Source organism: Pteropus vampyrus, unplaced genomic scaffold (assembly GCF_000151845.1).
Source record: "Pteropus vampyrus isolate Shadow unplaced genomic scaffold, Pvam_2.0 Scaffold58, whole genome shotgun sequence".
NCBI lineage: Eukaryota > Metazoa > Chordata > Mammalia > Chiroptera > Pteropodidae > Pteropus > Pteropus vampyrus.
In genome coordinates, this window is record NW_011888839.1 from 1612927 (window position 1) to 1624028 (window position 11102).

Genomic DNA, 11102 nt, shown 5'->3' on the forward strand with positions numbered 1-11102 from the left:
GATGTGGTAGCAGAATCCTAAAATGGACCCAAGATTTCCTGTTTCCTCTATTGTGTGCACACTCTGTGAATATCATGTGTGGGGGTTCAGAACAAGTCACCCCAAGCTATGCCTCAGTGGTATGTGGATTATTTTGAGCTAAAGGCAACTGAGATCCTGTGTGCTCAAGAGAAACTTCTGGCTGCCCACCCACATCTTATCTATCTAGAAGAATTTGAATTAGAAGCCTTGCCCATAATAACAGATTATCAGAGATAATATATTTTTGGACCTACAGATATGGTAGGGGAAACTAATTACTAAACATGTGCTTTTCCTGCAATGACTTTCTGAAGCCCCAAGGTGCCTTACCTCATTCATAGCTCAGAATGTCATTATACCCATTTTCCCTTTCAAGTATACAGGGTCCCTGACTCGCATATGCGGGGATCCCGTGTACACAGAATTCAGTTTGATTTTCTCTTGTCAATCTGTCTCTTGTTGATTTGATTATTTGACCAGCCAAAAGAATCAGAGGAGAGAAAGAGGTATTTTTAACCCCTTTCCTACATGGATTTTATCCCCATGATCACATTATGACCTTAAGAAAGGGTGATTATCCCAGTGAGCCTGACCTTCTCATAACAGGACTTCACTCCTATGTCCACAGGGAACTAAGTTCCACCACCACCAAGAGCTAAAAGTGGATGATTTCCTCAGAGCCCCCAGACAAGAGCTCAGTAGGGTCAACACCTTGATTTCGACATTGTGTTAACCTGAGCAGAGAACCCAGGCATGCTGTACTAGACTTCTGATTCATAGAACTGTGAAATAATAAGTAGGCATTGTTTTAAGCCACTAAATTGGCAGAGATTTGTTATGCAGCAATAGAAAACTAATGCAGATGACTATTTAATTGTTGGAGTTGAGGATTTTCCATGTTTATCTGGCACTGTCAGCCTTAGATTGCAGACCCCCAGCAGGTGGAGGCCTGGCCACCTGGTTCCCTCTGAATATAATTCAGCAGCAAGTGAGATTGCCTGGTCCCCAGCAATGTGCTGCAGATCCCGAGGTAAAGATGAACTTGGCCTTCCTGCCCTCAGGAGCTTCTAATCTAGTAATTAGACTAGCATATAAAAGGTCTTATACAAAGGGAGAAGACTCAGAGCAGATGCTAGGTAAAAATAAAAAGGAGGGAAATCACATTCAGTGAGTGAAACAAAAAACTGCCTGGAGAAAGTGGCATTTGGCCTGAGCCCTAGAGGCTAAGTGAGTTTTTCTTAAGGTTGGAGGTAAAAAAATAAGTCAATTGTTAGCAAAACTGTGTATTTGACACATCAGGGGTAGTAAGAGGAGTCTGGGTCCACAGTATGAAGGCTCTTGAATTGTTGGGGTGTGGGTCCACAGTATGAAGGCTCTTGAATTGTTAGTGTGTTTGGGTTATTTGGAGAGGAATGAGGGGCTATGGAAAGCTTGGAGGCTGGAGCATGATGGAATCAAGGTGAACTAAGTGTGGGGCTTATTTGCAGACTATGAGGGTAGAATAGGCAGAAATTAATCAGAGCCTGCATTATGGCTCTGGCAGGAGGGACAGAAAGAAGAAGAATGTCACCGTCACTGGAGAAGATACAACTTCCACTATGGGACCACAGAATGAACATAGCATCTAGCACAGGTCTGCCATGAGTTCCACCTTCCTGTGTTGTACGTCTCCTCTAACCAGCCACCTGTATCAGTTGCTGCCAAAAAGAGAAACATCAATACGTTTGAGGAGATAAGAGTGACTATAATACCAGGTGATAAGTGGTAAGTCTTATAAAAGAAGCATGGCTTAAAGAATTATAGACACAAATAGGAGAAAGATGGCACCCAGATGCAGCTACAGAATCTTCAAGAAAGAATGACACCGAATCATTGTTTCGCTTATAGGTGGCACATTTAAAAGGTGAGGGGTATGTGCACTTCTCCTCTAAACTACCAATAAAAATTCACCTCATCCCGGTACAAACGCACACACACACACACACACACACTCACACTCTCTCTCTCTCTCTCTGTCCCTCTCTCAGCTGGAGCCTGCTGACTCATGCTTATGTGACTTTCACAATGATAAACACGGAGAAACAGCTATTTGTACAAATGCTTAGTTGAGTTGTTCTAGAAAACAACTTGGTAGCCATAAAATAGTCCTTTGGGCCATTCCTTAGACACTGGCTTCCTTCACCTCCCTCCTGCGGTTATCATCATCATTGTAAAGGATAAGAGGCAAACAACATCGTTTTTGTTCAGCCACCAGCAGACCAGTCAAGGGCAGACTAGGCCAACCGGGCTCTTCCTCCTTCCCCCTCAGTTCTGGGTAAGCACACATCTTCCACTCTTACTTTAAAGGCAGACAATTTGTTTTTATCATTTGCCAACACAGCTGAGGATGATTATTAATTAATCAAAAACACTGACTTTTAACTTCCCACGCTCTCTCCAGAGATGCTCCAGTGACAGCTTGCATCTGGACTTCAGAACTGTTTAGATAGAAGTGGGCACCATGCAGCAGAGTCTTGTTTTTTTCTGGTTTATTCTTTTTAAAACCCAACTCTAGCTTAATCCCATTTAGCCAGTAAACTGGGTTTTAAGGTGGTCTCATTTTGTGGGGTTTCTGTTGGTCTTTTTATACAGCTTCCTTTGAAACCAGAAATGCTGTGTCAGGATTTCGCAAAAAGGAAAATAAGTTCAGAGTATATTTTCTGTTCATCAAAAGCTCAGACCGAAGCATACCAGCAGCATGTTTCCATGAATAATGAAACACCATTGTCTTCCTCTGCTTGCAATCTTATGTTCTGGTATTACTTGCCAAATTCAAGGTCTCGGCAGTGAATACCTAACAGTTTCTGAGAGCAAGTTTGAAACGTTATATTTGAAATATCACAACAAAGGATTATCTGACTCGATTGGCTGAGGTTTAAGCCACGCACCCTCCCCCACCCTCTTCTAAGATGGCGCTACTGAGCCGCCATCTCCCCTCTGCACATCAGCTTTGTGGCTATGCAGTGGTTTTTGACGAAAAAAGAAAGGAGAGGCAGAAGATAGCCTGCCTCAAATTACACATCAAAGCCGATGGCTGCCTCTAAAGTGAGATGGGGTGTGGCCTGGCTTCACCACTTGGCAGAGGCTAGAATAAAAACTTCGTTGACTTTAGGGGCTGCACAGACTGATGAAAGATTTTAAGCAAAACCAAACTTAGGAGGAAGGCCCGCTTCACTTCCATTTAGTGGGGGCTACGTCTTCAGGATCTCAAAAACCTGGAAGGAAGTGTGTTGTTTGGTCAATGCAGCGATCCCAAGTTGGCAAATGTGTTTTCTGAAACGTGGAGCTAGTCACCCAGGCAAGATCAGGCTTTGCACACACTCACCCGTCGTTTCTCTTCCCCATCTTTAGTGATAAGTGTTCCTGAAGCCCCTCCAACTTTGAGACAGCTCCTGGGAGCTGTCTTGCCAGGGCTCTAACCATCCAGGTTTTGTTTCTTTCTCTTTGTCCTTCTGCCACCTGTGTTTTTTCTCCATGCCCTTATTCATTAGCATCTCTACTGGAGGGAAATAAAAAGAGATAAAAACTAAGATTCTCGCAGTCCATTTGCTTCCTGTCAAAACCTCCTGTAAAAGGCAGAAGAGGAAGCATTGGCCAAGAGCTTAGATAAGGTTTGGGGATTATCTGTAAAAATTCATTTATTCATGATTACCCTTCCAATCACCTGAGGGTAGGTAATGAGACTATCTTTGCCATGCACCCTTTTTTAGGAAGGTTAGAGCAAAATTCTTCAATCGTTTCTAAGAATTGGTCAAAATAACGAGATAAAGCTAGTATAGCTAGCTACTTTATACCTTAATGACAAAAGTAGCATAGCAGCTGAGAATCTACTCCATTATTTAACTCTCTGAAGCCAAGTGTCTTTGAAAGTGGAAAATTTCCTATCTCCAGGCGGGGAAAGAATTTAACTCATTCTCGGGTTAATAGGGGTCCTTGGACAGCTCTGTAATGCTTTTGAAAGCCTGGGAGGAAGCAAATTGACTAGATACGTTAAGGTCTTTGATTGCAAGTCATAGAAAACAACTGAAACTAATTTAAGCCGAAAAAGGTTAATTTATTATAGAGACTCAGCAGGAGGATCTCATGGGCCCAAAGGGCCAGTCTCAACAAAGGTTTGGGGCTGAGGCCTGGAAGCCTTTAGGACTCTTGGCCCACCAACCCTCCCCCTCCTTTAAAATCTACTCATCCTCTCTGCTGTCCCTTATACTCAAACCCATCCCCACATGCTCCCTTTACCACACCAAGCACGAGGGTAAGGAAAACTGCTGATTCAGGCTCCCAAACTTTTACTTTTACTGAGCCGACCACAAAAAAACTAGTTTAAAATTCACAAGAAAATATCTGATTGGCCCAGTGTGAGTCAAATATCTGCCTCTGGCCCAGTCAGCCCTGATGGGAGGGGAGAGTCATGGCCATAAATAGGGCTGCTGGGTCAGGGAGAGCTAGTGCACAGGAAAAAGTGGGTGATGGCGTGGGACCACTCAACGTTTACCGATTCAGCAAAAGAAAAGGGACGCGGTGCCTGTCTTCATACTCACAGTCTGGGGACAAAACCTATACATGTAGGAAGACAGACATTTAAAATCATTTAGCACCAATTACCATGAGAATAAAAACTCTGATTAGGAAGAGCTATAGCCGGATCCCGTTTGATCTCGGATGCTAAGCAGGGTCAGGCCTGGTTAGCCAAGAAGACCAGGTGCTGTAGGTGTTAAAAAAAAAAAAAAAGGACTCTTAGGAAATAACAAAAACGGCCCATCTTCAGTAGAATAGATAAATACGTTAAGGATGTGCATAAAATGGATCCCAAAACACAGTGGTGCAGATTACTGAGCTATAGCTATGCATTTCGGTGCGGATGAGTCTCAAAATTATGATGCATGAAAAAAGCCAGTCACACAAAAATACGAACCAGATAATTTTACTTATGTGAGGTTCAAAAACATGAAAAATTGGACAGTATATAATGGCTATATGTGTATATGGCAAACTAGAAAAAATGATAGACTACAGTGTGAGGTGGAGAATGAAAATATGCTCAGGAAGAGAGAAACGGAGACTTCGAATGAGTTGGTAAGATTCTGTTTCTTAAGATGAGTGGTATATTTGATGGCAATACGATTTAACCTTTACTTTTGTACTCTTTTTTTTATATGTTATATTTTATAATTTAAAAATGTATAAATTGATGCCATCAAGCAAGAATTCTGAGGAAGCCATTCACTGTCCTGAGTGATGGCTTGGGCAGGGGACGGTACTGAGTAATTCTGTTTGTCAAGTGATTTTCTGGTTTCTGTCGATGTGACAACCACCCCAACAAGGAAAGTATCTGGGGTGGCCTGTCAGCACTGTAGCCTGGGGGTACCATGCTTTTCTCGGGTCCTTTGGCCTGATGTCAAGCTGCAGCAATATTTCATCTCTACTCCCAGTTCAAACATCCCAACCGTCTCTACCAAAGAAAGCTACCTAACTGCTGAGCCTTCCCATTGAAACACAATTACAAACTTCCTAGAGGTTTCTTAAAAGCCTAGATGAAGAACTATCCTGCGGCCCAACGAGTCAACTAGTATATAGCCAAAAGAATTGAAAGTAGGGACTCAAACAGATACTTGCACATCAATGTCATAGCAGCATTCGCGATAGCCAAAAGGTGGAAACAATCAATTATCTGTCAACAGATGGATGGATAAACAATATACGGTATATTCATACAATGCAATATTCATTCAGTCATAAAAAGGAATGAAGTTCTGACCCATGCTGCACATGGATGAACCCTGAAAAATTATGAAATGACTCGGATAAATGTGATACCACTTACGTAAGATACCTGAATAGGCAAATTCGCAGAGACAGAAGGTAGAATGGTGGTGCTGGAAAGAGGGGGAAGAGGGAGTTAGTATTTAATGGATACAAAGTTTTTGTTGGGGATGGTAAAGTTTTGGGTATAGAAACATGGTAGTTACATAACACTGTGAATATATTTAATACCACTGACTTGTACACTAACAGTTAAAATGATAAATATATATTTTACCACAATTAAAAAGAAAGACAGTTACAGAGCACTGTACGTCTCGATGTGGGTAGATAAGAGCGCAGCATCCTTTTTCACTTTTCAGATTTTTTCCCCAAGTTACCCTTGCTAATTCCCTGCAGAGAACCTAAACAGTTCACCTCCAATCCAGTCCTGCAGTCCGAGACCAGCATTTCCAGCATTATTTTCAGTGTGACAAAATAAGACCAAGTAGTTGCCTCTTATATGGAGACTATCCTTTGTTTAAACAGGCAAAGGTCATCCCCTGATCCACAGAATGGTGAGAGGAGAGCGCCATGACTGGGTAGGTTAGGAGTTGAGCTGTAAGTAACAATGTAGAACTGGAGCTGGCCTAAACCGGAAAGGGACCTTTCCAGGAAGCCAGGGCATGGATGTACCCCAGCCTTATGCAGGGGCCAGGGCCACATTCTGGTCTGCGAGGACCCTGGCCACTACCGCTTTTTAGGCCCCTCCCACTATAATACCAATATAAAAATTATTTTTTATATAACTTTAAATATGTCAACATTTTTGTCTTTTAGGCAAAATTTATTTATTTATTTTTTTTGTGGTTCTAAATTTTAAAATGGTTTCATAGGCTCCTGCAAGTATTTCTGCCCTAGTACTGTGCCTGCTAGGTATAACCTGAGGACTGGTACACGCCTCTTATATTTCTTCCTCTAGGTCTCATTTTCCTAGGGTAGGAAGGGACTTTGAGATCACCTGTGCCACCTCCCATGCAGGCAGGAATTCCGCTAAGGCATCCATGACACAGAATCATGCAGTATCTGCCTCTAGTGTGAGATCTAAGCAACTCCTCAAGCAAGTTCTTGATATGGAGCTCATGAGCAAAAACCTGCATTTCTATAACTTTCACCAGCTGCTCCTAATTTTTCCCAACTGGATTAACGTGGAGCAAGTTTTAAGTCCTTTAAATATCTAAAGACAATTTCTATGTATCATCACCACCCATCAACCCAAGTTCTCTGTTCCAGATTAAGCACTCTGAGATCTTGTTGACAGCATTTGTTCACCCCTCACCTGCTGGGTGCCTTCTAGACAAGGGCCAATGCCCCCTGCATGTGGTCTGATCTGACCACATCTATTCCCTCTGCTACAACATCACCCTTCTACCAGCGTCACTTATTAGTACATAGATCACAGAGGTGGCATACACTAACCTTGTAATTAAATAGACCCTATAGTTCTTTGTTCCCCTCCCAAATCGAAGTTAAGCCCATTTCTCCCAATCTCTACTCAAGCCACTGATTTTTTTTAATATGGAGACAGTAGTGGGCTTGCTGTGTCTTGGTTCATGATAATCCTGTCAAGATCCTTGTTCTGTCATCCAGGACAGAGATTGTCCTTTCTGTGTTTGGCTATCTACAGATTTGACAAGCACGCTTTCTTTGTCTTCATCCTAATGTGTCAGGGACCAAAATTTCTATTTTTAAATTTGCCAGCACTTCTTTTCCCTGTCACCAAAGGTTAATTTGGGATGTAAAAATGGTTAAAACCAAGAAATTTCCATTTTTTGCTTTGTGAGTGATTTTTGCATTCTAGAGAAGATGGAAATTAGACCTTGGAGCTAATTTGTTGTTGTTGTTGTTGTTGTTCTAGAAGGAATCCTTTTTGATGAGCGTTTTCATTTTTTTGTCATGTCAGTAAGGCTAGCCATTCTGCGATAATCTACCCTGGCCACTCCGTGGTGGACCAGTGCTCTGGTGAGAGGTAGTTATGAAAAGATAGAGGTGATGTGGAAGGCTCGTAGGACAGCTGATAGTCACCTGATGTTTCTTCTTCTGCTCTGTAATCCCTTTATGTTATGCTGGGGCCTTTGGGGAAACTGGCAGCTTGTGTTGACCAAGAGGAGCAGAAGTGAGAGACAATAAGAAACAACCAGGATGGATTTGGAGAACAGAGACATGCTTCCAGGGAGTCCTGGGAAAGCGAGAGGGGAAATGGGGGCACCAATGGACCTCCTGACACGGGTCGCTCAGGAAAGGGTGACCTGCAAGGGCTGGAGAACATGGGGTGCCCGGGGTTACAGGGATCCAGGAGCTCAGCCATAAGAGGATGTCTTTCAGATGCTGTCAATTTAACATTTGCTTTTAAGGAACAGGCTTTAGATGTGGATTTATGCCTGGGGTATTCCACCAGCCCCAAACCCATCCAGTTGTATTATCAGCCTACACACTTGTCTGCTTCTTTTTCTGCTGATATTTTTTTGGTTTCTTTTTAATTACGAAAGTAATTTGTGCTCCTCAGGAAAATATAAATAATGCAGAAGGATATTGGGAAACATTTTGTCATATTATATTATAATATGTTATATTAAAAGCAAGGCTTGTGGCATTTGCCAGGTCCCATTGACAATGAGGCTTTTGTTGACATTGTATGTGATCTGCCCACTTGTCCTGGCTCCTTCTCTCAACTCCACATTGTGGTCCTGAGGTCCATGACCATAAGCATCCTCAATAGCTAGAGATACTCAAAGTAGTAGGAGAATCACATTTGCTTTTAAGTTCCTCAAGGTGGAGTTGTCACTTGGCAATAGTATTTGAGGGCCAGGCTAAGGTTTTATGAGTGGGAATAGAAATAGCATTTAGAAAAATATTGTTAGTATATATGGTAAAATGTTTACTTTAAAATTTCTACATGTAAGGTGATGCACATCAGTTCCTTTTACGTGCCTTACATCCTTTCCCTCCTTTGCAAACAGGAACCACTCCTCCCCCATATTTGACCCCAGTATGAGGGGCCACCGACATACCCTGGCTTTATGGACAAGCATGTAACCTAGGCTTCAACAAGAAGAGTGGCACATGCACCTGTCACAGTGACCTCAGAGAGGGACATAGGATCCAGTGGGCCAGCCAACACGAATCCCAGAACTTTTTGCCTGTGCTATCAGTGAAGAAGGGCCTTCTACCTGCAGGGTTGCTCCACTGGGGGGAAGTGGCTCCACTGAATTCAAGTGGCCACTTTGCCCGCACACAGGAGCCTTGGCTGAGGACAATGCCAGGCAGAAAGAGAGGGAGACACTCCGGTGCTGATGACACCTTTTGCTCATAGGAGTTCAGCTCCACCTGATGCTATCCCTGGACTTCTCCAGTTTGAATGGAGTGCCTGTCACTGATGACTAAGAGGCCAGAATAAGGTTATCCTTTTGGCAACCTCACTAAATATTATCTCCCTAAAAAAAAATAATTGGCTCGGTAGTTGGATTTTGTTTATTCTGTGTCGAATTTATCAATTATTGACTATAGGAATGTATGAGTGGGATAGTTCTAATGAGTCTGTTTTGAATAATTGATTATACAAGCAATATTTGGAATTTTTAAGTTAATGCAAGTTTTATGATCCTCAAGCAACAATTGGTCAAGGTAAACAGGAGGAAAGATGATTTCTATGTAGTGTCTAAATCGTTGTGAGAACATCTTCAGTTCTTTAGTATATAACAAGTTCAGACACTTAAATAACCCTATCAACTCTTTAGGCCAAATTTCAAAAATGAAGGCAGCAAAGACTGCATTTACATTAAGCTGCAGCATTTACATTAAGCTGCAGTTGGTAGGGATGCTGCCTTTTCTTACTTGGAGCAAACACGGCACTGCCAGTTCTTGTAGGGTTTAGAGGCTGTTCACTAACATCAGGTGATTGGCTTGGTCCAGACTGGCAGGCCAACACCACACTTTAGCTATCATTTTCCCCTGAACTGGAGAAATGCCTTGTCTCTCTCTCTCTCTCTCTGTGTGTGTGTGTGTGTATGTTTTATGTTGTTCTTAAGTCTTGGTTGATGGACAGGTGTGACCCAAGCCTCAGACCAGGAGACAGAGAAGCCCAAATTTTAATTTCAGGTGTGATACTGAATCTCTGTGTGGCCTTGAAAAAGCCACTTAACCTCATGGCCTCAGTTTCCCTGTCTACAAAATAAGGCTCATAATCCAAACTTAGATGCCTCACTGGGCTGCTGTGTGCATTAATTATTGTTTATAGTGCAAGTGGAAGTTGAGCCGCGTTAATTATTATTATCATTTCTGGGTCTTCCAGCCAAGTTTAAGCCAAGCCCTCCCCTTGCTTTCAGTTCCTAAAATCTGACAAGATACAGCCCTAGGCCGTGAGGAGGGCCATAAATCTAGGCTAATCAGCAGATTATGCATATCTCGCCACAGGGACTGGCCCCAGAAGACGCTGCCAGCCACAGGCTGTTGGTTCTGGGGTTCTGGGGCAGCCCAGGGACCCATGGGCTTATTAGAACTTCATTCTAACAGCTGGAGTTATGAAGCTGCTGCCACACTCCTGTCCCTTGCCTCTTTGTGTACCTGCCATTTAATTTACTAAGAAGTCTAGAGATCAATAAGAGAAGCTCGCCCTGTCATTAGACAAGGCCCTAAATTGCAAGTTACAGGTGGAGAAGCTTCAGAGGTATTGTGATCACTCATGAAGAAAGATGACTAATCGCTTTCTTCTGGTCACTTATTTGGCTTATGACTTTGGTTTCTACTCTCTAAGTACAGCAGTTATCAGATTTCCATGTAAGTAAAGTAGGTAGCTGACAACTGGTACGTCAGCTTCATTGAAAACACTTGTGGGTTCTGCCGCTTCACCTAGCCCCAATTGCTTAGTTGTATTTCCTCCACCATCATGTGAAGTTCAGGAGACAGGGGAAGGAGAGAAAGCTCACCTCACCACCAGTCGCCCTCTCCATCTCTATCAGCATCAGCATCACAGTCGTGTGTCTGGGAGACACCGTGTGTTTAACCCTTTGCAGGGAGGTAATCTCCACGTATCCAGTGCAAGTTGCATAAACAATTCCAGCAGGTTTGGATCTTGGCCACGCACAGAACCCTGGAGTTTAGAAAACAATGCCCAGATACATGAACATTCTAAAGAGCAGGAAAATCCATGTTTTGCAGAAATTTTGAAGTAGACTGTCCAGAGCACAGAAGCAACCTATTTTCTGTATTAACTCACTTGGCAAGGGCCAGAGCAATCTGATTTT